Source organism: Ambystoma mexicanum, chromosome 4p (genome assembly GCF_040938575.1).
Source record: "Ambystoma mexicanum isolate Mex_15411 chromosome 4p, UKY_AmexF1_1, whole genome shotgun sequence".
Classification (NCBI taxonomy): domain Eukaryota; kingdom Metazoa; phylum Chordata; class Amphibia; order Caudata; family Ambystomatidae; genus Ambystoma; species Ambystoma mexicanum.
Window position 1 is genome coordinate 1270603801 of NC_090927.1, and position 26870 is coordinate 1270630670.

A 26870-nucleotide genomic window follows, 5' to 3' on the forward strand; every position below is an offset into this window, starting at 1 on the left:
CATGGTCCGCTCCGACATATTGCCGCAAAACGCACAGTCCTTCTCCACGTGCGTCTTGTCCTCATGTAAACAGTAGAGACAAAAGGAGTGTTCGTCCTCCTTAAAGACGTTCTGCAGCTGGCATCCAGGGCAGACCCTGAACAGCTTTCCGGGCGTCGAGCTTCCCTTATCCTGGGCCATGTCCGGGCCTGAGAAACTTCTGGAAACCTCCAAAAGAGTAGCTCGACGAAATCTTCACCCTTGAGGGGCGCAGACGAATCCGACACGGGTCCCCGTTGATCGGATGGAGAGTCGGTGGAGCTTGAGGCTCTTTTGACCGAAAAAACGAAGTTTTTGAGAAAAAACGTGAAAAAATAGCACTAACGCTCGAGAGCAATAGCACGAGGATCCCAACACATGAACGTGCGGTAAAAATCTGAAGATGGCTGCCAGAGGCGGTGCTTAGGTAGAGGGCAGTCATTGGCTGTGGTCAGTATGACGCAGAGACCAGTGATTGGTTATTACTACGAAAGACAGATCAGAAACGAAACTGATACTGGGTTTTTTTCTTTACCGAGGATTCCCAGCCTGACGACGGTGAATATTCATGAGCATGTGAATCCATGCCAGACCCCATGCTGGAGAAGTGAGCCATTTCTCAATTGTCTTTTAAAACTGCATGGTCTAGCCGACAAGATGCATAACAGGACAAAACTCACTACGACCAAAGCCTACGGCCACACCACACTGAATGAGCCCGATCTCATCTGATCTCGGAAGCTAAGCAGTGTTGGGCCTAGTTAGTACCTGGATGTTAGACTGCCTGGGAATACCAGGTGCTGTAAGTTTTATTTATGCTCCATGTTCAGGAAGTGTGCCATTTCTCAATTGTCTTTCAAAACTGCATGGTCTAGCTGACTAGATGCTTAACAGTATAAAACTCACAAGGCCAACAGCCTACGGCCACACCACACTGAATGTGCCCATTCTCATCTGATTTCGGAAGCTAAGTCGTGTAAGGCCTAGTTAGTACCTGGATGGGAGACTGTCTCGGAATACCAGGTGCTGTAACTTTTATTTATGCTCCATGTTCAGGAAGTGTGCCATTTCTCAATTGTCTTTCAAAACTGCATGGTCTAGCTGACTAGATGCTTAACAGTACAAAACTCACAAGGACCAGAACCTACGGCCAAACCACACTGAATGCCCCCGATCTCATCTGAACTTGGACGCTAAGCAGTGTCGGGCCTAGTTAGTACCTGGGTGGGGACCATCTGGGAATACGAGGTGGTGTAGGCTTTTTTGTGCTCCATGTTCAGGAAGTGAGCCATTTCTCAACTGTCTTGCAAAACTGCATGGTCGAGCCGACTAGATGCTTAACACTACATAATTTACTAGGACCAAAGTCTACGACCACAACACACTGAAAGCGCCCGAACTTGGATGATCTCGGAAGGTAAGCAGTGTCGGGCCTAGTTAGTACCAGGATAGGAGATTGCCTGGGAATTCCAGGTGCTGTAGGCTTTTTTGTGCTCCATGCTGAGGAAGTGGCCATTTCTCAATTGTCTTAACAGTACAAAACTCACTAAGACCAGAGCCTACCGCCACATCACACCGAATGTGCGCGATCTTAGAAGATAAGCAGTGTTGGGCCTAGTTAGTACCTGGATGGGAGACCGCCTTGAAATCCCAGGTGATATAGGCTTTTTTGTGCTCCATATTCAGGAAGTGTGCCATTTTTCAATTGTCTTTCAAGACTGCATGGTCTAGCCGACTAGATGCTTAACAGTACAAAGCTCACTAAGACCGGATTCTATGGCCACACAACACTGAATGTACCTGATTTCAGAAGCTCAGCAGTGGTGGGCCTAGTTAGTACCTCGATAGGAGACCGCCTGGGAATACCAGGTGCTGTGGGCTTTATTGGGTTCCATGATTAGTAATTGTGCCACTTGTCAATTGCTTTTTAAATTTGTATTTATTAGGTTTATATAGCGCATTACGCCAAAGCGCTTTACAATACAACAAGAATACATAGTAAAGAAGAAGCATAAAGTTATAAAGACATGAAACAAACCATCAAAAACAGTATGTAGATCAACTGACCAGTTCTGAAGGAGGAATAGATAAGAGGAAGAAGAAAGGGAAGTAGAAAGGGAGATCAGAGCGGGGGAAGAATACAGAGATAACAGGGGGAGGGAAGGAGGGATGAGAAAGAAAGGGAAGAAGAGGGGAAGTAGGAAGGAGGGTAGAGATAAAGTAGAGAGATAATAGGAGAAGGAGGGGAGATAGGGCGGGGTGTGAAGAAGGAAAGAATTCAAGGAGGCACGGAAAGAGGGGTAAGAGGAAATGGAACGGATGGAGAGAGGTAAAGACTTCCACTGATGGGGGGCTAGAAGCTGAAAGGAATGGAAACGAGAGGAAGCGCAAGTGGAAGACGGTACTGTGAGTAGGAAGCGATCAGCGGATCTGAGGGAGCGAGAAGGAGAGTAGAAAGAAAGGAGAGAGGAAAGGTAAGGGGGAGCTAGACCATGAAGAGATTTAGGAGGAAGTTAAATTTAAGTTGGGAGTGAAAGGAAAGCCAGCCAAGAAGAGAAATGGAGGAAGAAATGGAATCAAGAGGTGCAAGAAGACCGAGGGTACGGATGGCAAAGTGGTAAAAGAGATTTGAGGGGAGCAAGGTGAGAGGCAGAGAGCCCAAAGAGGAGAGAGGAACAATAGAAAAGTCGAGAGAAAATGAGGGAAGATATTAGGAGTTTAGTAGCATGGAAGGTGAGGGAGGAGCGGATTTTGAGAACATTAAATAGGTGAAAGCGGCAGGCGCGAGTGGTAAGAGAAATATGATGGGAAAGGGAGAGGGTAGAGTCGAGGTGGAGGCCAAGGTTGCGAGCAGAGGCAGAGATAGGAAAGTTAGTAGGAGGAAAGAAAATAAAAGGAGGGGGAGAAGGAGGAGGAAGTGTGTTGGAGGGGAAGAATAAGACTTCAGTTTTTTCAGAGTTGAGGGAAAGAAAGTGGGAAGACATCCAGTAAATTTGCTTATGTTTCCCAAAAAAATGTATCCCTTTTAATAGCGGAAATGTTGGACAAGAACATGAGGGCTGGAGCTACCTATTTACGTAGAATTAACATACGGGTAGTGTTTTCATGGGTAATAAGGAACAAGTTACTTACCTGTAACTGTTGTTCTCCAGCATGGGTCTGGCATGGATTCACATGCTCATGAATATTCCCCGTCGTCAGGCTGGGAATCCTCGGTAAAGAAAAAAACCAGTATCAGTTTCGTTTCTGATCTGTCTTTCGTAGTAATAACCAATCACTGGTCTCTGCGTCATACTGACCACAGCCAATGACTGCCCTCTACCTAAGCACCGCCTCTGGCAGCCATCTTCAGATTTGGAAGCACGTGAAGTGGCAGTATGACCAAGTGAAGAGCCGCAGAGGGGTAGGCGGGAGGGTTCGCATGTGAATCCATGCCAGACCCATGCTGGAGAACAACAGTTACAGGTAAGTAACTTGTTCCTTCTCCAGCATGGGGTCTGGCATGGATTCACATGCTCATGAATAAAGAATACATAGCAGTACACACATGCACAACCACGGGAGGTGGCAAAGGCTCAACATTAAGCATCACATAAACTCAACATTAAGCATCTTACCTCCTCACCAGGCTCACCTCAGGCGAACAGGTTGCGCAGCACTGCTTGGCCGACCCTGGACTCCTCCCTGGAATCCCGGTCGACGCAGTAGAATTTCGTGAAGGTGTGCGTCGACCTCCACGTAGCAGCCCTGCATATGTCCAGCAGGGGCACACCAGATAGGAACGCCGTGGTAGCTGCGATCGCTCTGGTGGAATGGGCTCTCGGACGGCCAGGCAGCGGTCGGTTTGCCAACCGATGACAGTACATGATACAGCCGGAGAGCCATCTGGAAATGGAAGCTTTCGAGAGAGCCTTCCCCTGATTGACAGGTCCAAAGTTCACAAAGAGTTGTGACGTCTTCCGAAAACACTTCGTGCGGTCTACGTAGAACTTCAGCGCTCTAGCCACATCCAGCGAGTGCAAAGTCCTCTCAGCCGGCGACGAAGGCGACGGGAAGAACACAGGCAACACCAAGGGTTCGTTGAGATGGAAGTCCGACGGCACCTTGGGCATGAAGGAGGGGTGCGTCCTGAGCACTACCCTCGTGTCGTGGAAAGTCAAGTACGGGGCCTTGCAGGAAAGGGCCTGGATCTCTCCCACTCGTCGTGCGGAGGTGATGGCCACAAGAAAAGCTGTTTTCCACGATAGAAACTTCAACGGGGCCGAGTGCAGAGGCTCGAACGGAGGTCCCATGAGCTTGGTCAGCACCACGTTGAGCTCCCACGCCGGGGCCGGAGCCTTCACCGGCGGGAACGATCTGAACAGTCCCTTCATGAACTCTTTCACCAGACGATGAGACCACAAGGACGTCCGCCCCGTGGTTCTGGTGTATCGGGAGATCGCAGCAAGATGAATCTTGATGGACGCGTGTGCCAGACCAGCTTTGGCCAGCGTCAGCAGGTACGGCAGTACTTGGGGAGCCGTAATCCGTAGAGGGTTAATCTTCTGTGCGTGGCACCAGACAGAGAACCTCTTCCATTTGTGTCCGTAGCATTTAAGAGTCGAGGACGCCCTGGCCTTTGCAAGAACCTCTCTGCAGTCGGCCGGTATGTCGTATCCTCCAAACTCTAGCGCTGCAGGAGCCAGGCCTGCAAGTTCAGCGACTTCGGGTCGTGGTGGAGGATGGCGCCTCCTTCCCTGGAGAGTAGATCCGCGTCCGCCGGCAGCTTGATCGGCGGGGACGCTGACAAGTCCAGAAGGTCCGGGAACCATATCTGCCTCGGCCACGCAGGTGCGACGAGGATCATCCTGCACCGTGACCTCTTGAGCTGGTTGACGAGCCGGATTAGCAGAGGCAAGGGAGGGAACGCGTAGAGGAACAGGCCCTCCCAGGGGAACGAGAAAGCATCGCCCATGCTCCTCGTCTGGGGAAACCTGCTGGCGAACCTCCGGCACTTGGTGTTCGTCGCCGTCGCGAACAGGTCGATCTGGGGTGTGCCCCACCGTCGGAAGAGGCGATCCACCAGATCCTGCCGTAGTTCCCACTCGTGGCACGAGCGCAGCTCCCTGCTGAGTGAGTCGGCGATGGTGTTTTTTATCCCTGCCAGATGAAACGGCACCAGAAAAATCCCTTGGGCGACGGCCCAATGCCACAGGTCCTGCGCCTCCTTGGACAGCGCTGGGGACCTGGTTCCGCCCTGTTTCCTGATGTAAAACATGGTGGTGGTGTTGTCGGTGAAGATCCTCACCACCTTGCCCTTGAGGGACGGAAGGAAGGACCTGAGGGCCCAAAACACTGCACGGAGCTCCAGGACGTTGATATGCAGGGACTTCTCCGTCGGGAGCCAGAGTCCCCTTGCGTGCAGATTTTCGGTGTGCGCTCCCCACCCTTCCAGGGAGGCATCCGTGGTCACAGTCTCCTGGTGGGCTGGGGTCTGGAAGTCCATGCCTGCCGTCAGATGCGCGCGGGTGCCCCACCACCGTATCGCTCGTCGGAAACTCTCGTCGAGCTTGATCCTTTCCTCGAAGTTGCCCGTCGTCTGGATCCAGCGCGCATCCAGGAATTCTTGCAACGGGCGCATCCGGAGCCTGCACATGGGAATGAGGTAGATGCAGGAAGACATCATCCCGAGGAGGGACTTGATGGACCTCACCTTGGCCGCGTCGGCCACCAACATCCGTTGCACCTTGCCCAAGATGGTCCTGGTCCTCTCCTCCGACGGGGAGGCCAGAAGGGACACTGTGTCGAGCCTCGCTCCCAGAAACAGTGCGACTTGCGCGGGCACCAGGTGGGATTTGGCGTAGTTCACGGAGAATCCCAGGTCCGTGAGGAGTTGGACGGTCCTTGCCGTGTGGACCACGGCGAGCTCCCTCGTCTTGGCGCGGATGAGCCAGTCGTCCAGGTAGGGGTAGACGTGAATCCCCTCGCGGCGCAGCTGCGCCGCCACCGGTGCGAGGCACTTGGTGAATACCCTGGGTGCCGACCGTAGTCCGAAGGGAAGGGCTTTGAACTGGTAATGACGCCCCTGGACCACGAATCTAAGGAATTTTCGGTGCCCCTTTAGGATGGGAATGTGGAAGTAGGCATCCTTCAAATCCAACGACGATAGGAAGTCTCCTTCCTCCAGCTGACCTTGGACGTGCTGGAGGGTGACCATCCGGAACTTCTGCGCCTTGATGAACTTGTTCAGACGTCGCAGGTCTAGGATGGGGCGCCATCCTCCCGTTTTCTTCTTCACGAGGAAGTATCGCGAGTAGACTCCGGAGCCCCGAAGCCTCTTTGGGACGAGTTCGATGGCGCCCTTTCTGAGCATCGCCTTTACCTCCAGGAGAAGTTGAGGGACGTGAAGTTCTTTCCTGGCCACGGGGGGGACGCGCGGGCACCTTCTTTGAAACTCGAGCGCGTGGCCCCGGGCCAGGGCGTCCAGCACCCCACGGTCGGTGGAGATGGACTCCCACACGCTGACGAAGCCCGTCAGCCGGCCTCCCACCGGGGTGCTTCGGTGGGGGCCCGACCCCACGGCCGGTTCAATCCTGCTTGGACGCCGCCTTGACCTCCTTGGCGACGACGGCGTGGTCCGCTAGACTTGCCTCGTCCTCTGTAGGCCTCTTGCAACGACGAGCGGGCCGCTTGACGGTAGGAAGCGAAACCGCCGCCGGAACCTTTGGAGGCGCCCTTGCCTCCGCCGCTCCGAAAGGGCGTTCGTCGTTGCTGCAGGACTCCAAGGGCCCTGGCCGTCTCAGTATCCGCCTTGATGGCCTGAAGGGAATCGTCCACTGTCTTCCCAAACAGGTTGTTCCCGTCGAAGGGCATGTCCAGGACTCTGGTCTGGACGTCCTGCCGAAAGTCTGTAGCTTTGAGCCATCCACGACGTCGAAGGCAAACGCCGTTGCCCAGCTGGCGGAACCCAGTGTCGGCGATGTCCGTCGCCACGGTGATGGCGTGGTCCGACGCCACCTCACCTTCCTGCAGGATCTCAAGGGCCTCCGCCCTCTTGTCGTCCGGCAGAAAATCCAGCAGGGGAGCTATCTTGTACCAGAGCTCCCTGTCGTAGCGGGCCACGATAGCCAAGGCGTTGGCCGCTTTAATCGTCGTCGCTGCCGACGAGATGACTCTACGTCCCATAGCATCCAATTTCTTTCCCTCGCCGTCCGGCGGGGAAGTTGATGTGGAGGCCGCACCCCCCCCCGCTTTCTTCCTGGCTGCCGCGGAGACGACGGAGTCCGGGGTAGGCTGCGCCCGGAGGCATAGGGGGGCCGTGTCCGGGACCCGGTACTTTTTCTCGTACCGGTCTCTTCTAGCTGGCGTCGTGGAAGGGTTCTTGAGGAGGGAAAGGCCCTCATCCCAAATGTCGTCCAACAGAGGCACTGCGAGGACCGTCTTCCTCTTGGCCTCGCGCCGCTGATAAAGGAAGCCTTCCTTTTTCTTCTCCTCAGGGCAGAGTTGGAAAAGCTCGGAAGCCCTGGAGATCATGGAGTGGAAAGATCCGATCTCGTCGGGCGGAGAAGCGCTGGTGGGAGGCGACGACGGAAAATCCTCGTCGTCCGTACCCGTCGCTGCCGTGTCAGTCCCCGTATCATCCCCTCGGGTGGACGGGGAGGAGGGCTGGACGGGGCGCGACGGTTGAAAAGGAGGTGGTGGATGGATCCTTCTTTTCTTGGTGGGGGGAACACCAGAAGGTCCCGGTTCTGGATCCCCCGACGGGAGAGGTTCCTCCGTCGGTAACGGTAGCCTCGTCCTTATCTCGGAGCATAAGGACTGTATGGCCAACAAAATGGCCGCCGAGTTGTCTTGCGGCGCTGGCAGAGGGGAATCCGACGGGCGAGCAGGGGCCCCGTCGGTATCCTCGACGATGTCGTCGTCGTCACCTGCGTCGGGGTCCATTCCGACGGGCTGGCCTTCTTCCACGCCTAGGCCGTGGCTTAAGACCTCGATCAGCTCCTCTTCTGAGGTTGAGGCCGAATCTACGACGACGCCCTGCCCCCCCTTCTTCTTCCCCACGGAGGGTTTCACGGGGGTCCTATCGATGGGCACAAAGGAAGACTCCCTCCGCGGAGGCAGGGAGATTCTGGGCCCTGAGGTCGCCACCACTGGTGTAGCCAGCACAGGCTGAGCCAGGGCCGCCGCGACCGTTTCGATAGAGGGCTTGGTCGGATGGATCAAGGCCTTCACCACCTTAGGTGCGCTCACCGCCTTATCCTTGAGGGAGGGGGCACTGCCACGCTCCTCCTCTGCCTTAGAGCTCGACCGGGGCCTCTCCAGGAGCTTCGCCGGGTGCTCGGCCTTCCTCTTACCCGACCCAGAGCGTTGGCTCGTGGTTGATGGTGCCGGGGAGGGTGCGCCCTGCCTGGCGCCCGTAGAGCCCGACCGTTCGGCGCTCCCGGTGCCAGCGGACTCGCGGTGCTTGGCCTTATGTTGGGCCCCCGTCGCCGGGGCGCCCTCAAAGGTCTTAGAAGACCGCTCGGATTTCTTCTTCTTCTCGCCAGACGGGCTCTTACCCTCCAGCCAGTTGGCGAGACGTTGATGGCGGTCCTTCATGGTCCGTTCCGACATGTTGCCGCAAAACGCACAGTCCTTCTCCACGTGCGTCTTGTCCTCATGAAGGCAGTAAAGGCAGAAAGAGTGTTCGTCCTCCTTGAAGACGTTCTGCAGCTGGCATCCAGGGCAGACCCTGAACAGCTTTCCGGGCGTCGAGCTTCCCTTCTCCTGGGCCGTCTCCGAGACCGGGCCTGAGAAGCTTCTGGAGTCCTCCGAAGTGTAGCTCGACGAAATCTTCACCCTTGAGGGGCACAGATGAATCCGACACGGGTCCCCGGTGATCGGATGTAGGATCGGTGGAGCTTGAGGCTCTTTTGACCGAAAGAATCGAAGTTTTTTGTGAAAAAGCGCGAAAAATAGCACTAACGCACGAGGATCCCAACACATGAACGTGCGGTAAAAATCTGAAGATGGCTGCCAGAGGCGGTGCTTAGGTAGAGGGCAGTCATTGGCTGTGGTCAGTATGACGCAGAGACCAGTGATTGGTTATTACTACGAAAGACAGATCAGAAACGAAACTGATACTGGTTTTTTTCTTTACCGAGGATTCCCAGCCTGACGACGGGGAATATTCATGAGCATGTGAATCCATGCCAGACCCCATGCTGGAGAAATATACCATCACATGTAATGCAGTACAGAGAATACTGAGTCCATAAAGAGGCTTGAAAGAAAGCCATTATTGTGTTGGTTGTTTTCTCCAACTCCCTGCAACAGAAAAAGTATGGATGGAGTAAATTTATCCTACTAGACATAGGAGTCCTGAATGGGCCCACAAGTCTTATATCGCGCCTGATCGAGCGCTGATCTCGAGCGCTGATCGAGTGATGAGCGTGGTTTTATGATGCAAGTGGCTTTATGGCTTAGCTTACTAAATGCAACTGCATGAGAGTAATACTGTTAGCATTTCGCAAGCATATGGCCACACCACACTGAATACGCCCGCTCTTCTCTGATCTCAGAACCTAAGCAGTGTCAGGCCTAGTTAGTACCTGGATGGGAGACTGCCTGGGAATACTGGGTGCTGTAGGCTTTTCCAAACTCCATTTTCATGAAGTGAGCCATTTCTCAGTTGTCTTTCAAAACTGCATGGTCTAGCCAACTAGATGCTTAACAAGACAAAACTCACTAGCACAAAGCCTACGGCGGCTCCACACTGAATGCACCAGGATCTCATCTGATCTCAGAAGGTAAACAGTGTCAAGCCTAGTTAGTACCTGAATGGGAGACCGCCTGGGAATACCAGGTGCTGTAGGCTTTTTTGTGCTCCATGTTCAAGAAGTGAGCCATTTCTCAATTGTCTTTCAAAACTGCATGGTCTAGCCAACTAGATGCTTAAAGGTACAAAACTCACAAGGCCCAAATCCTATGGCCACACCACACGGAATGCTCCCGATCTCGTCTGATCTTGGAAGCTAGGCAGTGGTGGGCCTAGTTAGTACCTGTATGAGAGACCACCTGTGAATACCAGGTGCTGTAGGCTTTTTTGTGCTCCATGTTCAGGAAGTGAGCCATTTCTCAATTGTCTTTCAAAACTGCATGATCTAGCCGACTAGATGCTTAACAGTATGAAACTCACTAGGACCAGAGCCTACGGCCACACCACACTGAATATGCCCAATCTCGTCTAATCTTGGGAGCTAAGCAGTGTTGTGCCTTGTTAGAGGAGCTGGATTTGGGACCGACTGGGAATATCAGGTACTGTAAGGCTTTTTTGTGCTCCATGTTCATGAATTGAGGCATTTCTCAAGTGTCTTTCAAAACTGCCTGGTCTAGAGGACTAGATGCTTAACAGGACAAAACGCACTGAGACCAGAACCTACGACCATACCACACTGAATGCGTCTGATCTCGGAAGCTAAGTAGTGTTGGGCCTAGTTAGTACCTCGGTGGGAGACTGCCTGGGAATACCAGGTGCTGTAGGCTTTTTTGTGCTCCATGTTCAGGAAGTGAGCCATTTCTCAATCAAAACTGCATGGTCTAGCCGACTAGATGCTTAACAGGACAAAACTCACTGTAACCCAAGCCTACGGCCATACCACGCTGAATGCGCCCGATCTCAGAAGCTAAGCAGTGTTGGACCTTGTAAGTACCTGGATGGGAGACAGCTTGGGAATACCCTGTGCTGTAGGCTTTTTTGTGCTCCATGTTCAGGAAGTGAGCCGTTTCTCAATTGTCTTTCAAAACAGCATGTTCTAGCTCACTAGATGCTTAATAGTACAAAACTCACTTGAACCAAAGCCTACGGCCACACCACACTGAATGCACCCCATCTCGTCTGATCATGGAAGCTAAGCAGTGTCGGGCCTAGTTAGTACCTGTATTGTAAACCGCCTGGGAATAACAGGTTCTTTAGACTTTTTTGTGCTCCATGTTCAGGAAGTGAGCCATTTCTCAATTGTCTTTCAAAACTGCATGGTCTAGCCGACTAGATGCTTAACAGGACAAAACTCTCTAGGACTAAAGCCTACGGCCACACCACAATGAATGCTCCCGATCTTAGAAGCAAAGCAGTGTCAGGCCTAGTTAGTACCTGGATGGGAGGCCGCCTGGGAATACCAGTTGCTGTAGGCTTTTTTTGTGCTCCATGTTCAGGAAGTGAGCCATTTCTCAATTGTCTTTCAAGAATGCATGGTCTAGCCGACTAGATGCTTAACAGTACAAAACTCACTAGAAACAAAGTCTCCGGCCACACCACACTGAATGCGCCTGATCTCATCTGATCTCAGAAGGTAAACAGTGTCGAGCCTAGTTAGTACCTGGATTGGAGACCACCTGTGAATGCCAGGTGGTGTAGGCTTTTGTGTGCTCCATGTTCAGGAAGTGAGCCATTTCTCAAATGTTTTCAAAACTGCATGGTCTAGCCGACTAGATGCTTAACAGGACAAAACTCAGTAAGACAAAATCCTACGGCCACACCACACTGAATGGGCCCGATCTTGTCAGCCCTCAGAATCTAAGCACTGTTGGGCCTAGTTAGTACCTGGATGGGAGACTGCCCGGGAATCCCAGGTGCTATGGCTTTTTTGTGCCCCATGTTCAGGAAGTGAGCCATTTCTCAATTGTCTTTCAAAACCGCATGGTCTAGCCGAATAGATGCTTAACAGGACAAAACTCACTAGGACCAAAGCCTATGGCCACACTACACTGAATGCGCCCGATCTCGTCTGAACTCAGAAGCTAAGCAGTGTTGGGCTTGAATGGGAGACCACCTGGGAATACCAGATGCTGTAGGCTTTTTTGTGCTCCATGTTCAGGAAGTAAGCCATTTCTCAGTTGCCTTTCAAAACTGCATGGTCTAGCCAACTAGATGCTTAACAAGACAAAACTCACTAGCACAAAAGCCTACGGCCACACCAGACTGAATGCACCGGATCTCATCTGATCGCAGAAGGTAAACAGAGTCGAGCCTAGTTAGTACCTAGATGGGAGACCGCCTGGGAATACCAGGTGGTGTAGGTTTATTTTGTGCTCTATGTTCAGGAAGTGAGCCATTTCTCAATTGTCTTTCAAAACTGCATGGTCTAGCTGACTAGATGCTTAACAAGACAAAACTCACTAGCACAAAGCCTACGGCGGCTCCAGACTGAATGCACCGGATCTCATCTGATCTCAGAAGGTAAACAGTGTCAAGCCTAGTTAGTACCTGAATGGGAGACCGCCTGGGAATACCAGGTGCTGTAGGCTTTTTTGTGCTCCATGTTCAAGAAGTGAGCCATTTCTCAATTGTCTTTCAAAACTGCATGGTCTAGCCAACTAGATGCTTAAAGGTACAAAACTCACAAGGCCCAAATCCTATGGCCACACCACACGGAATGCTCCCGATCTCGTCTGATCTTGGAAGCTAGGCAGTGGTGGGCCTAGTTAGTACCTGTATGAGAGACCACCTGTGAATACCAGGTGCTGTAGGCTTTTTTGTGCTCCATGTTCAGGAAGTGAGCCATTTCTCAATTGTCTTTCAAAACTGCATGGTCTAGCCGACTAGATGCTTAAAGGTACAAAACTCACAAGGCCCAGAGCCGACGGTGGTATTGCCAGGTTTCAGGAGCTAAACAGTGTCAGGCCTAGTTAGTACCTGGATGGGAGACAGCTTGGGAATACCAAGTGCTGTAGGCTCTTTTGTGCTCCATGTTCAGGAAGTGAGCCATTTCTCAATTGTCTTTCAAAACTGCATGGTCTAGCCGACTAGATGCTTAATAGAACAAAACTCACTAGAACCAAAGCCTATGGCAACACCACACTAACTGCACCCGATCTCGTCTGATCTTGGAAGCTAAGCAGTGTCGGGCCTAGTTAGTACCAGCATTGTAGACCGCCTGGGAATAACAGGTGCTGTAGGCTTTTTTGTGCTCCATGTTCAGGAAGTGAGCCATTTCTCAATTGTCTTTCAAAACTGCATGATCTAGCCGACTAGATGCTTAACAGTATAAAACTCACTAGGACCAGAGCCTACGGCCACACCACACTGAATATGCCCAATCTCGTCTAATCTTGGGAGCTAAGCAGTGTTGTGCCTTGTTAGAAGCTGGATTTGGGACCGACTGGGAATATCAGGTACTGTAAGGCTTTTTTGTGCTCCATGTTCATGAATTGAGGCATTTCTCAAGTGTCTTTCAAAACTGCCTGGTCTAGAGGACTAGATGCTTAACAGGACAAAACGCACTGAGACCAGAACCTACGACCATACCACACTGAATGCGTCTGATCTCGGAAGCTAAGTAGTGTTGGGCCTAGTTAGTACCTCGGTGGGAGACTGCCTGGGAATACCAGGTGCTGTAGGCTTTTTTGTGCTCCATGTTCAGGAAGTGAGCCATTTCTCAATCAAAACTGCATGGTCTAGCCGACTAGATGCTTAACAGGACAAAACTCACTGTAACCCAAGCCTACGGCCATACCACGCTGAATGCGCCCGATCTCAGAAGCTAAGCAGTGTTGGACCTTGTAAGTACCTGGATGGGAGACAGCTTGGGAATACCCTGTGCTGTAGGCTTTTTTGTGCTCCATGTTCAGGAAGTGAGCCGTTTCTCAATTGTCTTTCAAAACAGCATGGTCTAGCTGACTAGATGCTTAATAGTACAAAACTCACTTGAACCAAAGCCTACGGCCACACCACACTGACTGCACCCCATCTCGTCTGATCGTGGAAGCTAAGCAGTGTCGGGCCTAGTTAGTACCTGTATTGTAAACCGCCTGGGAATAACAGGTTCTTTAGACTTTTTTGTGCTCTATGTTCAGGAAGTGAGCCATTTCTCAATTGTCTTTCAAAACTGCATGGTCTAGCCGACTAGATGCTTCACAGGACAAAACTCTCTAGGACTAAAGCCTATGGCCACACCACACTGAATGCTCCCGATCTAAGAAGCAAAGCAGTGTAAGGCCTAGTTAGTACCTGGATGGGAGGCCGCCTGGGAATAACAGGTTCTTTAGGCTTTTTTGTGCTCCATGTTCAGGAAGTGAGCCATTTCTCAATTGTCTTTCAAAACTGCATGGTCTAGCCGACTAGATGCTTAACAGTACAAAACTCACTAGAAACAAAGTCTCCGGCCACACCACACTGAATGCGCCTGATCTCATCTGATCTCAGAAGGTAAACAGTGTCAAGCCTAGTTAGTACCTGGATGGGAGACCGCCTGGGAATACGAGGTGCTGTAGGCTTTTGTTGTGCTCCATGTTCAGGAAGGGAGCCATTTCTCAATTGTCTTTCAAAACTGCATGGTCTAGCCGACTAGATGCTTAACAAGCCAAAACTCACTAGCACAAAAGCCTACGGCCGCACCACACTGAATACACCCAATCTCGTCTGATCTCAGAAGGTAAACAGTGTCGAGCCTAGTTAGTACCTGGATGGGAGACCGCCTGGGAATACGAGGTGCTGTAGGCTTTTGTTGTGCTCCATGTTCAGGAAGGGAGCCATTTCTCAATTGTCTTTCAAAACTGCATGGTCTAGCCGACTAGATGCTTAACAGGACAAAACTCAATAAGACAAAAACCTACGGCCACACCACACTGAATGGGCCCAATCTTGTCAGCCCTCAGAATCTAAGCACTGTTGGGCCTAGTTAGTACCTGGATGGGAGACTGCCCGGGAATCCCAGGTGCTATGGCTTTTTTGTGCCCCATGTTCAGGAAGTGAGCCATTTCTCAATTGTCTTTCAAAACTGCATGGTCTAGCCGAATAGATGCTTAACAGGACAAAACTCACTAGGACCAAAGCCTATGGCCACACCACACTGAATGCGCCCGATCTCGTCTGAACTCAGAAGCTAAGCAGTGTTGGGCTTGAATGGGAGACCACCTGGGAATACCAGATGCTGTAGGCTTTTTTGTGCTCCATGTTCAGGAAGTAAGCCATTTCTCAATTGTCTTTAAAAACTGCATGGTCTAGCCAACTAGATGCTTAACAGGACAAAACTCACCAAGACTAAAGCCTACTGCCACACCTCACTGAATGCGCCCCATCTCATCTGATATCGGAAGCTAAGCAGTGTTGGGCCTCGTTAGAACCTGTATGGGAGACCACCTGTGAATACAAGGTGCTGTAGGCTTTTTTGTGCTCCATGTCAGGAAGTGAGCCATTTCTCAATTGTCTTTCAAAACTGCATGGTCTAGCCGACTAGATGCTTAACAGGACAAAACTCACTTGGACCAAAGCCTACGGCCGCACCACACTGAATGCGCCCGCTCTTGTCTGATCTCAGAACCTAAGCAGTGTCAGGCCTAGTTAGTATCTGGATGACAGACTGCCTGGGAATACCAGGTGCTGTAGGCTTTCTTCTACTCCATGTTCAGGAAGTGAGACATTTCTCAATTGTCTTTCAAAACTGCATGGTCTAGCCGACTAGATGCTTAACCAGACAAAACTCACTAGCACAAATGCCTACAGCCACACCAGACTGAATGCACCGGATTTTATCTGATCTCAGAACCTAAGCAGTGTTAGGCCTAGCTAGTTCCCTGGATGGGGGAATGCCAGGCGCTGTAGGCTTTTTTCTACTCCATGTTCTGGAAGTGAGCCATTTCTCAATTGTCTTTCAAAACTGCATGGTCTAGCCGACTAGATGCTTAACAAGACAAAACTCACTAGCACAAATGCCTACAGCCACACCAGACTGAATGCACCGGATCTCATCTGATCTCAGAAAGTAAACAGTGTTGAGCCTAGTTAGTACCTGGATGGGAGACCGCCTGGGAATACCAGGTGCTGTAGGCTTTTTTTGTGCTTCATGTTCAGGAAGTGAGCCATTTCTTAATTGTCTTTCAAAACCGCATGTCCTAGCCGACTAGATGCTTAACAGTACAAAACTCACTGTGGCCAGAGCCTACGGCCACACCACACTGAGTGCGGCCAATCTCGTCTGCTCTCGGAAGCTAAGTAGTGTTGGACATAGTTAGCACCTGGATGGAAGACCGCCTGGGAATACCAGGTGCTGTAGGCCTTTTTGTGCTCAATGTTCAGGAAGTGAGCCATTTCTCAATTGTCTTTTAAAACTGCATGGTCTAGCCGACAAGATGCATAACAGGACAAAACTCACTACGACCAAAGCCTACGGCCACACCACACTGAATGAGCCCGATCTCATCTGATCTCGGAAGCTAAGCAGTGTTGGGCCTAGTTAGTACCTGGATGTTAGACTGCCTGGGAATATCAGGTGCTGCAAGCGTTTTTGCGCTCCATGTTCAAGAAGTGAGCCATTTCTCAATTGTCTTTCAAAACTGCATGGTCTAGCCGACTAGATGCTTAATGGTACAAAACTCACAAGGCCAACAGCCTACGGCCACACCACGCTGAATGTGCCCATTCTCATCTGATTTCGGAAGCTAAGTCGCCTACTTAGTACCTGGATGGGAGACTGTCTGGGAATACCAGGTGCTGTAGGTATTATTTATGCTCCATGTTCAGGAAGTGTGCCATTTCTCAATTGTCTTTCAAAACTGCATGGTCTAGCCGACTAGATGCTTAACAGTACAAAACTCACAAGGACCAGAACCTACGGCCAAACGACACTGAATGCCCCCGATCTCATCTGAACTTGGACGCTAAGCAGTGTCGGGCCTAGTTAGTACCTGGGTGGGTGACCATCTGGGAATACGAGGTGGTGTAGGCTTTTTTGTGCTCCATGTTCAGGAAGGAACAAGTTACTTACCTGTAACTGTTGTTCTCCAGCATGGGTCTGGCATGGATTCACATGCTCATGAATATTCCCCGTCGTCAGGCTGGGAATCCTCGGTAAAGAAAAAACCAGTATCAGTTTCGTTTCTGATCTGTCTTTCGTAGTAACAACCAATCACTAGTCTCTGCGTCATACTGACCACAGCCAATGACTGCCCTCTACCTAAGCACCACCTCTGGCAGCCATCTTCAGATTTGGAAGCACGTGAAGTGGCAGTATGACCAAGTGAAGAGCCGCAGAGGGGTAGGCTGGAGGGTTCGCATGTGAATCCATGCCAGACCCATGCTGGAGAACAACAGTTACAGGTAAGTAACTTGTTCCTTCTCCAGCATGGGGTCTGGCATGGATTCACATGCTCATGAATAAAGAATACATAGCAGTACACACATGCACAACCACGGGAGGTGGCAAAGGCTCAACATTAAGCATTGCATCAAACTCAACATTAAGCATCTTACCTCCTCACCAGGCTCACCTCAGGCGAACAGGTTGCGCAGCACTGCTTGGCCGACCCTGGACTCCTCCCTGGAATCCCGATCGACGCAGTAGAACTTCGTGAAGGTGTGCGTCGACCTCCACGTAGCAGCCCTGCATATGTCCAGCAGGGGCACACCAGAAAGGAACGCCGTGGTAGCTGCGATCGCTCTGGTGGAATGGGCTCTCGGACAGCCGGGCAGCGGTCGGTTTGCCAACCGATGACAGTACATGATACAGCCGGAGAGCCATCTGGAAATGGAAGCCTTCGAGAGAGCCTTCCCCTGATTGACAGGTCCAAAGTTCACAAAGAGTTGTGACGTCTTCCGAAAACACTTCGTGCGGTCCACGTAGAACTTCAGCGCTCTAGCCACATCCAGCGAGTGCAAAGTCCTCTCAGCCGGCGACGAAGGCGACGGGAAGAATACAGGCAACACCAAGGGTTCGTTGAGATGGAAGTCCGACGGTACCTTGGGCATGAAGGAGGGGTGCGTCCTGAGCACCACCCTCGTGTCGTGAAAAGTCAAGTACGGGGCCTTGCAGGAAAGGGCCTGGATCTCTCCCACCCGTCGTGCGGAGGTGATGGCCACAGGAAACGCTGTCTTCCACGACAGAAACTTCAACGGGGCCGAGTGCAGAGGCTCGAACGGAGGTCCCATGAGCTTGGTCAGCACCACGTTGAGCTCCCACGCCGGGGCCGGAGCCTTCACCGGCGGGAACGATCTGAACAGTCCCTTCATGAACTCTTTCACCAGACGATGAGACCACAAGGACGTCCGTCCCGTGGTCCTGGTGTATCGGGAGATCGCAGCCAGATGAATCTTGATGGACGCGTGTGCCAGTCCAGCTTTGGCCAGCGTCAGCAGGTACGGCAGAACTTGGGGAGCCGTAATCCGTAGAGGGTTAATCTTCTGTGCGTGGCACCAGACAGAGAACCTCTTCCATTTGTGTCCGTAGCATTTAAGAGTCGAGGACGCCCTGGCCTTTGCAAGAACCTCTCTGCAGTCGGCCGGTATGTCGTATCCTCCAAACTCTAGCGCTGCAGGAGCCAGGCCTGCAAGTTCAGCGATTTCGGGTTGTGGTGGAGGATGGCGCCTCCTTCCCTGGAGAGCAGATCCGCGTCCACCGGCAGCTTGATTGGCGGGGACGCTGACAAGTCCAGAAGGTCCGGGAACCATATCTGCCTCGGCCACGCAGGTGCGACGAGGATCATCCTGCACCGTGACCTCTTGAGCTGGTTGACGAGCCGGATTAGCAGTGGCAAAGGAGGGAACGCGTAGAGGAACAGGCCCTCCCAGGGGAACGAGAAAGCATCGCCCATGCTCCTCGCCTGGGGAAACCTGCTGGCGAACCTCCGGCACTTGGAGTTCGTCGCCGTCGCGAACAGGTCGATCTGGGGTGTGCCCCACCGTCGGAAGAGGCGATCCACTAGATCCTGCCGTAGTTCCCACTCGTGGCACGAGCGCAGCTCCCTGCTGAGTGAGTCGGCGATGGTGTTTTTTATCCCTGCCAGATGAAACTGCACCAGAAACATCCCTTGGGCGACTGCCCAATGCCACAGGTCCTGCGCCTCCTTGGACAGTGCTGGGGACCTGGTTCCGCCCTGTTTTCTGATGTAAAACATGGTGGTGGTGTTGTCGGTGAAGATCCTCACCACCTTGCCCTTGAGGGACGGAAGGAAGGACCTGAGGGCCCAAAACACTGCACGGAGCTCCAGGACGTTGATATGGAAGGCTTTCTCCGTCGGGAGCCAAAGGCCCCTTGCGTGTAGATTTTCGGTGTGCGCTCCCCACCCTTCCAGGGAGGCATCCGTGGTCACTGTCTCCTGGTGGGCTGGGGTCTGGAAGTCCATGACCGCCGTCAGATGCGCGCGGGTGTCCCACCACCGGATCGCTCGTCGGAAACTCTCGTCGAGTGTGATCCTTTCCTCGAAGCTGCCCGTCGTTTGGATCCAGCGCGCGTCCAGGAACTCCTGCAACGGGCGCATCCGGAGCCTGCACATGGGAATGAGGTAGATGCAGGAAGACATCATTCCGAGGAGGGACTTGATGGACCTCACCTTGGCCGCGTCAGCCACCAACATCCGTTGCACCTTGCCCAGGATGGTCCTGGTCCTCTCCTCCGACGGGGAGGCCAGAAGGGACACTGTGTTGAGCCTCGCTCCCAGAAACAGAGCGTCTTGCGCGGGTACCAGGTGGGATTTGGCGTAGTTCACGGAGAATCCCAGGTCCGTGAGAAGTTGGACGGTCCTTGCCGTGTGAACCACGGCGAGCTCCCTCGTCTTGGCTCGGATGAGCCAGTCGTCCAGGTAGGGGTAGACGTGGATCCCCTCGCGGCGCAGCTGCGCCGCCACCGGTGCGAGGCACTTGGTGAACACCCTGGGTGCCGACCGTAGACCGAAGGGGAGGGCTTTGAACTGGTAATGACGCCCTTGGACCACAAACCTGAGGAATTTTCGGTGCCCCTTTAGGATGGGAATATGGAAGTAGGCATCCTCCAAATCCAACGACGACAGGAAGTCTCCTTCCTCCAGCTGACCCAGGACGTGCTGGAGGGTGACCATCCGGAACTTTTGCGCCTTGATGAACTTGTTCAGACGTCGCAGGTCCAGGATGGGGCGCCATCCCCCCGTCTTCTTCTTCACGAGGAAGTATCTCGAGTACACTCCGGAGCCCCGAAGCCTCTTTGGGACGAGTTCGATGGCGCCCTTCCTGAGCATCGCCTTTACCTCCAGGAGAAGTTGAGGGACGTGAAGTTCTTTCCTGGCCACGGGGGGACGCGTGGACACCTTCTTTGAAACTCGAGCGCGTGGCCCCGGGCCAAGGCGTCCAGCCCCCAACGGTCGGTGGAGATGGACTCCCACACGCTGACGAAGCTCGCCAGCCGGCCTCCCACCGGGGTGCTTCGGTGGGGGCCCGACCCCACGGTCGGTTCAATCCTGCTTGGACGAGGCTTTGCCGCCTTGACCTCCTTGGCGACGACGGCGGAGTCCGCCAGACTTGCCTCGTCCTCTGTAGGCCTCCTGAGACGACGAGCGGGCCGCTTGACGGTAGGTGGAGAAACTGCCGCCGGAACCTTTGGAGGCGCCCTTGCCTCCGCTGCTCCGAAAGGGCGTCCGTCGTTGCTGCAGAACTCCCAGGGCCCGGGCCGTCTCAGTGTCCGCTTTAATGGCCTGAAGGGAATCGTCCACTGTTTTGCCAAACAGGTTGTTCCCATCGAAGGGCATGTCCAGGACTCTGGTCTGAACGTCTTGACGGAAGTCCGTAGCCTTGAGCCATCCACGCCGCCTAAGGCAAACGCCGTTGCCCAACTGGCGGAACCCAGTGTCGGCGATGTCCGTCGCAACGGTAATGGCGTGGTCCGAAGCCACCTCACCTTCCTGCAGGATCTCCAGGGCCTCTGTCCTCTTGTCGTCCGGCAGGAAGTCCAGCAGGGGAGCCAGTTTGTACCAGAGCTCCCTGTCGTAGCGAGCCACGATAGCCAAGGCATTGGCCGCTTTAATCGTCGTCGCTGCCGACGAGATGACTCTGCGTCCCATAGCGTCCAATTTCTTTCCCTCACCGTCTGGTGGGGAAGTCGATGTGGAGGCCGCACCCCCCCCCCCGCTTTCTTCCTGGCCGCCGCGGAGACGACGGAGTCCGGGGTAGGCTGCGCCCGGAGGCACAGGGGGGCCGTGTCCGGGACCCGGTACTTCTTCTCGTACCGGTCTCTTCTAGCTGGCGTCGTGGAAGGGTTCTTGAGGAGGGTGAGGCCCTCATCCCAAATGTCGTCCAATAGAGGCACTGAGAGGACCGTCTTCCTCTTGGCCTCGCGCCGCTGATAAAGGAAACCTTCCTTCTTCTTCTCCTCAGGGCAGAGTTGAAAATGCTCGGATGCCCTGGAGATCATGGAGTGGAACGATCCAATCTCGTCGGGCGGAGAAGCCCTGGTGGGAGGCGACGACGGTACATCCTCGTCGTATACCTCGTCGTCCGTACCCGTCGCTGCCGTGTCAGTCCCCGTATCATCCCCTCGGGTGGACGGGGAGGAGGGCTGGAAGGGGCGCGACGGCTGAAAAGGAGGCGGAGGGTGGATCCTTCTTTTCTTGGTAGGGGGAACACCAGAAGGTCCCGGTTCTGGGTCCCCCGACGGGAGAGGTTCCGTCGGCAACGGTAGTCTCGTCCTTATCTCTGAGCATAAGGACTGTATAGCCAACAAAATGGCCGACGAGTTGTCTCGCGGCGCTGGCAGAGGGGAATCCGACGGGCGATCAGGGGCCCCGTCGGTACCCTTGACGATGTCGTCGTCACCTGCGTCGGGATCCATCCCGACGGGTCGGTCTTCTTCCACGCCGAGGCCGTGGCTTAAGACTTCGACCAGCTCCTCCTCCGAGGTTGAGGCCGAATCTACGACGACGCCCTGCCCCCCCTTTTTCTTCCCCACGGGGGATTTCACGGGGGTCCTATCGATGGGCACAAAAGATGACTCCCTCCGAGGTGGCAGGGAGACTCTGAGCCCCGAGGTCGCCACCACTGGTGTAGCCTGCACAGGCTGAGCCAGGGCCGCCGCGACAGTATCGATAGAGGGCTTGGCCGGATGGATTAAGGCCTTCACCACCTTAGGTGCGCTCACCGCCTTATCCTTGAGGGGGGGACACCGCCTCGCTCCCCCTCCGATGGGGCCTTCGAGCTCGACCGGGGCCTCTCCAGGAGTTTCGCCGGGTGCTCGGCCTTCCTCTTACCCGACCCAGAGCGTTGGCTCGTGGTTGATGGTGCCGGGGAGGGTGCGCCCTGCCTGGCGCCCGTAGAGCCCGACCGTTCGGCGCTCCCGGTGCCAGCGGACTCGCGGTGCTTGGCCTTATGTTGGACCCCCGTCACCGGGGCGTCCTCAAAGGACTTAGAAGACCGCTCAGATTTCTTCTTCTTCTCGCCGGACGGGCTCTTCCCTTCTAGCCAGTTGGCGAGACGTTGATGGCGGTCCTTCATGGTCCGCTCCGACATGTTGCCGCAAAACGCACAGTCCTTCTCCACGTGCGTCTTGTCCTCATGTAGGCAGTAGAGACAAAAGGAGTGTTCGTCCTCCTTAAAGACGTTCTGCAGCTGGCATCCAGGGCAGACCCTGAACAGCTTTCCGGGCGTCGAGCTTCCCTTCTCCTGGGCCATGACCGGGCCTGAGAAACTTCTGGAGTCCTCCAAAAGCGTAGCTCGACGAATCTTCACCCTTGAGGGGCGCAGACGAATCCGACACGGGTCCCCGTTGATCGGATAGTGAGTCGGTGGAGCTTGAGGCTCTTTTGACCGAAAAAACGAAGTTTTTGAGAAAAAACGTGAAAAAAATAGCACTAACGCTCGAGAGCAATAGCACGAGGATCCCAACACATGAACGTGCGGTAAAAATCTGAAGATGGCAACGAGAGGCGGTGCTTAGGTAGAGGGCAGTCATTGGCTGTGGTCAGTATGACGCAGAGACCAGTGATTGGTTGTTACTACGAAAGACAGATCAGAAACGAAACTGATACTGGTTTTTTCTTTACCGAGGATTCCCAGCCTGACGACGGGGAATATTCATGAGCATGTGAATCCATGCCAGACCCCATGCTGGAGAAGTGAGCCATTTCTCAATTGTCTTTCAAAACTGCATGGTCTAGCCGACTAGAAGGACGAAACTCACCAGGATTAAAGCCTACAGCAACACCACACTAAATGCGCCTAGCCTCGGAAGCTCAGCAGTGTCAGGTCTAGTTAGTACCTGGATGGGAGACCACCTGGGAATACCAGGTGCTGTAGGCCTTTTTGCGCTCCATGTTCAGGAAGGGAGCCATTTCGCAATTGTCTTTCAAAACTGCATGATTTAGCCGACTAGATGCTTAACAGGACAAAACTCACTATGACCAGAGCCTACGGCCACCACACTGAATGCGCCCAATCTAGTCTGATCTCAGACGCTAAGCAGTGTTGGGCCTAGTTAGTACCTGGATGGGAGACTGCCTGGGAATACCAGGTGCTGTAGGCCTTTTTGCGCTCCATGTTCAGGAAGGGAGCCATTTCGCAATTGTCTTTCACAACTGCATGATTTAGCCGACTATATGCTTAACAGGACAAAATTCACTAGGACCAGAGCCTACGGCCAAACCACACTGAATGCGCCCGATCTCATCTGATCTCAGCCGCCAAGCAGTGTTGCGCCTAGTTAGTACATGGATGGGAGCCCGCCTGGGAATACAATGTGCTGTAGGCTTTTTTTGTGCTGCATGTCCAGGAAGTGAGCCATTTCTCAATTGTCTTTCAAAATTGCATGGTCTAGCCGACTAGATGCTTAACAGGACAAAACTCACTAGGACCAAAACCTACGGCCACACCACACTGAATGCGCCCCATCTCATCTGATCTCGGGAGCTAAGCAGTGTTGGGCCTAGTTAGAAGCGGGACGGGAGACTACCTGGGAATAACAGGTGCTGTAGGCTGTTTTTGTGCTCCATGTCCAGGAAGTGAGACATTTCTCAATTGTCTTTCAAAACTGCATGTTCTAGCCGACCAGATGCTTAACAGGACAAAACTCACTTGACCAAAGCCTATGGCCACACCACACTGAATTCGCCTGATCTCGTCTGATCTCGGAAGCTAAGCAGTGTTGGGCCTAGTTAGTACCTGGGTGGTAGACTACCTGGGAATACCAAGTGCTGTAGGTTATTCTGCACTCCAGGTTCTGGAAGTGAATAATTTCCCCATTGTCTTTCAAAACTTCATGGTCTAGCCGACTAGATGCTTAACAGGACAAAACTCACTAGGACCAAAACCTACAGCCACATCACACTGAATGCGCCCCCTTCTCATCTGATCTCGGAAGCTAAGCAGTGTTGGGACTAGTTAGTACCTGGATGGGAGACCTCCTGGGAATACCAGGTGCAGTAGGCTTTTTTTTGCTCCATGTTCAGGAAGTGAGCCATTTCTCAATTGTCTTTCAAAACTGCATGGTCTAGCCGACTAGATGCTTAACAGTGCAAAACTCACTAGGACCACAGCCTTCGGCCACAACACACTGAATGTGCCTGAACTCGGAAACGATGCAGTGTTGGGCCTAGTTAGTACCTGGAAGGGAGACCGCCTGGGAATACCAGGTGCTGCAGGCTTTTTTGAGCTCCAGGTTCTGGAAGTGAGCCATTTCTCCATTGTCTTTCAAAACTTGATGGTCTAGCTGACTAGATGCTTAACAAGACAAAACTCACTAGGACCAGAGCCTACGGCCAAACCACACTGAATGCGCCCGATCTCATCTGATCTCAGCCGCAAAGCAGTGTTGGGCCTCGTTAGTACCTGGATGGGAGCCCGCCTGGGAATACAATGTGCTGTAGGCTTTTTTTGTGCTCAATGTTCAGGAAGTGAGCCATTTCTCAATTGTCTTTCAAAACTGCATGATTTAGCCGACTAGATGCTTAACAGGACAAAATTCACTAGGACCAGAGCCTACGGCCAAACCACACTGAATGTGCCCGATCTCATCTGATCTCAGCCGCCAAGCAGTGTTGGGCCTAGTTAGTACCTAGATGGGAGCCCGCCTGGGAATACAATGTGCTGTAGGCTTTTTTTGTGCTCAATGTTCAGGAAGGGAGCCATTTCGCAATTGTCTTTCAAAACTGCATGATTTAGCCGACTAGATGCTTAACAGGACAAAACTCACTATGACCAGAGCCTACGGCCACCACACTGAATGCGCCCCATCTCATCTGATCTCGGAAGCTAAGCAGTGTTGGACCTAGTTAGAACCTGTATGGGAGACCACCTGGGAGTAACAGGTGCTGTAGGCTTTTTTGTGCTCCATGTCCAGGAAGTGAGCCATTTCTCAATTCTCTTTCAAAACTGCATGATCTAGCCGCCGACTAGATGCTTAACAGGACAAAACTCACTATGACCAGAGCCTACAGCCACCACACTGAATGCGCCCAATCTAGTCTGATCTCAGACGCTAAGCAGTGTTGGGCCTAGTTAGTACCTGGATGGGAGACTGCCTGGGAATACCAGGTGCTGTAGGCCTTTTTGCGCTCCATGTTCAGGAAGTGAGCCATTTCTCAATTGTCTTTCAAAACTGCATGGTCTAGCCGACTAGATGCTTAACAGGACAAAACTCACTAGGACCAAAACCTACGGCCACAGCACACTGAATGCGCCCCATCTCATCTGATCTCGGAAGCTAAGCAGTGTTGGACCTAGTTAGAACCTGTATGGGAGACCACCTGGGAGTAACAGGTGCTGTAGGCTTTTTTGTGCTCCATGTCCAGGAAGTGAGCCATTTCTCAATTGTCTTTCAAAACTGCATGGTCTAGCCGACTAGAAGGACAAAACTCACCAGGATTAAAGCCTACAGCAACACCACACTAAATGCGCCTAGCCTCGGAAGCTCAGCAGTGTCAGGTCTAGTTAGTACCTGGATGGGAGACCACCTGGGAATACCAGGTGCTGTAGGCTTTTTCGTGCTCCATGTTCAGGAAGGGAGCCATTTCGCAATTGTCTTTCAAAACTGCATGATTTAGCCGACTAGATGCTTAACAGGACAAAACTCACTATGACCAGAGCCTACGGCCACCACACTGAATGCGCCCAATCTAGTCTGATCTCAGACGCTAAGCAGTGTTGGGCCTAGTTAGTACCTGGATGGGAGACTGCCTGGGAATACCAGGTGCTGTAGGCCTTTTTTGCGCTCCATGTTCAGGAAGGGAGCCATTTCTCCATTGTCTTTCAAAACTGGATGGTCTAGCTGACTAGATGCTTAACAAGACAAAACTCACTATGACCAGAGCCTACGGCCACACCAAACTGAATGCGCCCGATCTTGTCTGATCTCAGACGCTAAGCAGTGTTGGGCCTAGTTAGTACCTGGATGGGAGACTGCCTGGGAATACCAGGTGCTGTAGGCCTTTTTGAGCTCCAGGTTCTGGAAGTGAGCCATTTCTCCATTGTCTTTCAAAACTGGATGGTCTAGCTGACTAGATGCTTAACAAGACAAAACTCACTATGACCAGAGCCTACGGCCACACCAAACTGAATGCGCCCGATCTTGTCTGATCTCGGAAGCTAAGCAGTGTTGGGCCTGGATGGGAGACTGCCTGGGAATACCAGGTGCTGTAGGCTTTTCTGTGCTCCATGTTCAGGAAGTGAGCCATTTCTCAATTGCCTTTCAAACCTGCATGGTCTAGCCGACTAGATGCTTAACAGGACAAAACTCACCAGGACTAAAGCCTACGGCCACACCACACTGAATGCACCTGGCCTCGAAAGCTAAGCAGTGTCAGGTCTAGTTAATACCTGGATGGAACACCACTTGAGAATACCAAGTGCTGTAGGCTTTTCTGTGCTCCATGTTCAGGAAGTGAGCCATTTCTCAATTGTCTTTCAAAACTGCATGGTCTAGCCGACTAGATGCTTAACAGGACAAAACTCACTAGGACCAAAACCTACGGCTACAGCACACTGAATGCGCCCCATCTCATCTCATCTCGGAAGCTAAGCAGTGTTGGGCCTAGTTAGAACCGGTATGGGAGACCACCTGGGAATAACAGGTGCTGTAGGCTTTTTTGTGCTCCATGTCCAGGAAGTGAGCCATTTCTCAATTGTCTTTCAAAACTGCATGGTCTAGCTGACTAGAAGGACAAAACTC

The 26870-nt window shown here is 52.8% G+C and overlaps 33 pseudogenes; all 33 read left to right on the plus strand.

The window, feature by feature from the left end:
* The first annotated feature begins 708 nt into the window (after positions 1 to 708).
* On the plus strand, positions 709 to 827 carry LOC138456218 (5S ribosomal RNA; annotated as a pseudogene).
* A 333-nt stretch (positions 828 to 1160) lies between these two features.
* On the plus strand, positions 1161 to 1278 carry LOC138457581 (5S ribosomal RNA; annotated as a pseudogene).
* Positions 1279 to 1384: 106 nt separating this feature from the next.
* Positions 1385 to 1503, plus strand: LOC138459383 (5S ribosomal RNA; annotated as a pseudogene).
* An 8006-nt stretch (positions 1504 to 9509) lies between these two features.
* On the plus strand, positions 9510 to 9628 carry LOC138459714 (5S ribosomal RNA; annotated as a pseudogene).
* Positions 9629 to 9733: 105 nt separating this feature from the next.
* On the plus strand, positions 9734 to 9853 carry LOC138459421 (5S ribosomal RNA; annotated as a pseudogene).
* Positions 9854 to 9959: 106 nt separating this feature from the next.
* Positions 9960 to 10078, plus strand: LOC138459221 (5S ribosomal RNA; annotated as a pseudogene).
* A 334-nt stretch (positions 10079 to 10412) lies between these two features.
* LOC138459639 (5S ribosomal RNA) lies at positions 10413 to 10521 on the plus strand (annotated as a pseudogene).
* Positions 10522 to 11276: 755 nt separating this feature from the next.
* On the plus strand, positions 11277 to 11395 carry LOC138459450 (5S ribosomal RNA; annotated as a pseudogene).
* Positions 11396 to 11938: 543 nt separating this feature from the next.
* On the plus strand, positions 11939 to 12057 carry LOC138459631 (5S ribosomal RNA; annotated as a pseudogene).
* Positions 12058 to 12163: 106 nt separating this feature from the next.
* Positions 12164 to 12282, plus strand: LOC138459245 (5S ribosomal RNA; annotated as a pseudogene).
* Positions 12283 to 12388: 106 nt separating this feature from the next.
* Positions 12389 to 12507, plus strand: LOC138459223 (5S ribosomal RNA; annotated as a pseudogene).
* Positions 12508 to 12817: 310 nt separating this feature from the next.
* Positions 12818 to 12936, plus strand: LOC138458123 (5S ribosomal RNA; annotated as a pseudogene).
* A 332-nt stretch (positions 12937 to 13268) lies between these two features.
* On the plus strand, positions 13269 to 13377 carry LOC138459640 (5S ribosomal RNA; annotated as a pseudogene).
* A 754-nt stretch (positions 13378 to 14131) lies between these two features.
* Positions 14132 to 14250, plus strand: LOC138456493 (5S ribosomal RNA; annotated as a pseudogene).
* A 107-nt stretch (positions 14251 to 14357) lies between these two features.
* Positions 14358 to 14476, plus strand: LOC138457448 (5S ribosomal RNA; annotated as a pseudogene).
* A 545-nt stretch (positions 14477 to 15021) lies between these two features.
* LOC138459227 (5S ribosomal RNA) lies at positions 15022 to 15140 on the plus strand (annotated as a pseudogene).
* A 546-nt stretch (positions 15141 to 15686) lies between these two features.
* On the plus strand, positions 15687 to 15805 carry LOC138456170 (5S ribosomal RNA; annotated as a pseudogene).
* A 107-nt stretch (positions 15806 to 15912) lies between these two features.
* LOC138459738 (5S ribosomal RNA) lies at positions 15913 to 16031 on the plus strand (annotated as a pseudogene).
* Positions 16032 to 16137: 106 nt separating this feature from the next.
* On the plus strand, positions 16138 to 16256 carry LOC138458006 (5S ribosomal RNA; annotated as a pseudogene).
* Positions 16257 to 16581: 325 nt separating this feature from the next.
* On the plus strand, positions 16582 to 16700 carry LOC138456400 (5S ribosomal RNA; annotated as a pseudogene).
* A 6414-nt stretch (positions 16701 to 23114) lies between these two features.
* On the plus strand, positions 23115 to 23231 carry LOC138457878 (5S ribosomal RNA; annotated as a pseudogene).
* Positions 23232 to 23337: 106 nt separating this feature from the next.
* Positions 23338 to 23456, plus strand: LOC138459139 (5S ribosomal RNA; annotated as a pseudogene).
* Positions 23457 to 23563: 107 nt separating this feature from the next.
* On the plus strand, positions 23564 to 23682 carry LOC138459239 (5S ribosomal RNA; annotated as a pseudogene).
* A 106-nt stretch (positions 23683 to 23788) lies between these two features.
* LOC138456078 (5S ribosomal RNA) lies at positions 23789 to 23907 on the plus strand (annotated as a pseudogene).
* A 106-nt stretch (positions 23908 to 24013) lies between these two features.
* Positions 24014 to 24133, plus strand: LOC138459251 (5S ribosomal RNA; annotated as a pseudogene).
* Positions 24134 to 24454: 321 nt separating this feature from the next.
* On the plus strand, positions 24455 to 24573 carry LOC138456235 (5S ribosomal RNA; annotated as a pseudogene).
* A 107-nt stretch (positions 24574 to 24680) lies between these two features.
* On the plus strand, positions 24681 to 24799 carry LOC138457449 (5S ribosomal RNA; annotated as a pseudogene).
* Positions 24800 to 24906: 107 nt separating this feature from the next.
* LOC138458065 (5S ribosomal RNA) lies at positions 24907 to 25023 on the plus strand (annotated as a pseudogene).
* Positions 25024 to 25132: 109 nt separating this feature from the next.
* Positions 25133 to 25249, plus strand: LOC138458061 (5S ribosomal RNA; annotated as a pseudogene).
* A 106-nt stretch (positions 25250 to 25355) lies between these two features.
* LOC138458851 (5S ribosomal RNA) lies at positions 25356 to 25474 on the plus strand (annotated as a pseudogene).
* A 313-nt stretch (positions 25475 to 25787) lies between these two features.
* LOC138457879 (5S ribosomal RNA) lies at positions 25788 to 25904 on the plus strand (annotated as a pseudogene).
* A 107-nt stretch (positions 25905 to 26011) lies between these two features.
* Positions 26012 to 26130, plus strand: LOC138455978 (5S ribosomal RNA; annotated as a pseudogene).
* A 535-nt stretch (positions 26131 to 26665) lies between these two features.
* On the plus strand, positions 26666 to 26784 carry LOC138459835 (5S ribosomal RNA; annotated as a pseudogene).
* The last annotated feature ends 86 nt before the right edge of the window (positions 26785 to 26870 follow it).